Source organism: Galeopterus variegatus, unplaced genomic scaffold (assembly GCF_000696425.1).
Source record: "Galeopterus variegatus unplaced genomic scaffold, G_variegatus-3.0.2 Scaffold12286, whole genome shotgun sequence".
NCBI lineage: Eukaryota > Metazoa > Chordata > Mammalia > Dermoptera > Cynocephalidae > Galeopterus > Galeopterus variegatus.
Genome location: NW_007738397.1, coordinates 26,520 through 28,613, shown reverse-complemented (window position 1 = coordinate 28,613; position 2,094 = coordinate 26,520).

Here is a 2,094-nt window from a genome sequence, read left to right as displayed (position 1 = left end):
AAAATCAAGGTGTTGGCAGGGCCATGCTCCCTCCAAAATCTCCTAGGGAAGAAACCTTTCCTTGTCTGTTCTACGTTCTGGTGGATGCTGACATTCCTTGGCATTCCTGTATGAGTCTGTCTTCAAATTTCCTCTTTTGATAAGGACACCAGTCATATTGGATTAGGGCTCACCCTGATGAACACATCTAACTTGATTACATCTACGAAGACCNTGTTCAATCCACTACATGGACCATCATCATATTGCAAAGTTCACTTTCCATAGTCCTCATGGAGAGGGTCCAAGTTTAATTTAAAGGCAGAGTCAGCCTGTAGTTCTCTGCATATGAAAACACAGTTTCTTGGGTAATCGCAACCACTAATTGAGAAGGGCATGGGCTGGGGGCAAGGTTGGGCTAGATGGCAGCTGGAAAAAGGAGCCACATCTGGCCCCACCAGCATCCCAGAAGCCCAGCCTTCTGAGAAGTCCGTGGGAGTCTTTATTCCTGCCTTATATTGGTTGCTTTCAGCAGTGCCAGGGAAAGAGCTGGGCACTGCCATGGACTGGCTCCCTGAGGGAAAACGTGCCAGCTAGAGGTCAGGGGGCACTGCTGCCACCACGAGATAGAAAAAGAACCTCTCTGCTGCCATCATCTCGGGCTCTTNCAAGTACAATGTATTTTGAGAAGTAAAATAACAAAAACCCAAAGTAGCAGAAACCAATTCCAAGTAGCCCAGGAAGCCATGGGAACTTGTTATATGAATACCAGGTTGGGGGTGGGGGTGGGGTCGTTGTCTCCCAGAAACTCAGACAGGAGCAAAGTGGAACCAGAGACGCAGACACCGTCAGGACTGCCTCCTTCCCTGCCTTTCATGCCTGTGCATGTGCTTTGCTCTTCCTTTGCTCTGAAGACGTTTCATCTGCACCTTCTGTTGGAGGGGCTGCAAAGATGGCCAACAGCTTCCAGTCCAGGTGTGGGGTAACTTGAAAACCCTCCTGTTATACGACATTCCCGGGACTCTCTCTGCGTCTCAAATCTCCACTAAGAGGCAGCCAGAAGGGCCTTCTGAATGTGGTCTCCATGCAGTGCTCGCCAAGGAGACAAACTGGAGGAGATGCTGGCAAATGGATGTCAGCCAGTCCACGTGAAGTACGTGACATCCATCTCAAGATGCAGTAGTCAGTGGAGACCCCGGTGTGTCTAGCTCCTTTCTGCACCTTCCCCCTGTGGTGTGGTCTCAGTGGTAAAAGCTGCCTCAGTGTCACCACGCCCTTATTCCCAGTCACACCCCAGGCCACTAAAGGGAAAAACAACAAAGGAGGGACACGGCACGGAAAACCAGCCTGAGAAGAAGGAAATGACCTACCCGAGGTTGACCTATGAACATACAACGTCATCCTTCCACTCAGTCTCAGTCTTTCTGCACATCCTCTTCAGCCTATGAGCTCTCAGTTCTGGAATGAGCATTTATTGAGTGGTGACAGATGGGCCCCTAGAGCCTGGCAAGGTGCCCGGCACTCCATAGATGCTAAGTAAATATTCATTGAATGAATGAATGAAGAAGGCAAAAGGTGCTAATATGGCCTTGGGGGTGAAGGACGGTGTCTCCCAGACCTGAGCATTTATGTCCAGGAAAGGATTTCCCAACGGGACAGACACCGAGCACGGGTTTGGGAGAGAAGCCAACTTTTGCTAACATGTCTTCAGGTTCCCTGAGGCTTGGGCTGTTCCACAGTCAGGACTTGCTCTCTATGCAGCCCACAGGGTGAGATAACAGGAAGCCTCTCAATTGAGATGCAGAAATGGCTGTTTAGCATGTCTGCCTGTCTTTTCCTTTCCTTCAGTTCTTTCTCCTCTGGCCAGAGCAGATTCCCTGCACATCTGGATCTTTCCTCCCTTCCCATTTGTGAGCTCGGTGTGCACATTTTGTTTTTTTATTTTTTAATTTGGAAAACTTTTATTGATTATGCATATTCATGTGGCACAGAGCTGACCGTCAGCACCTGTGCCCAAGATGCGGTGAGCAGATCAGTGCTATCAGCATGCCCACCACCTCCAACTGCAATCACTCCCTGGACGTGCACACTGGAAAGTGCAGCAAACGTGCCCTC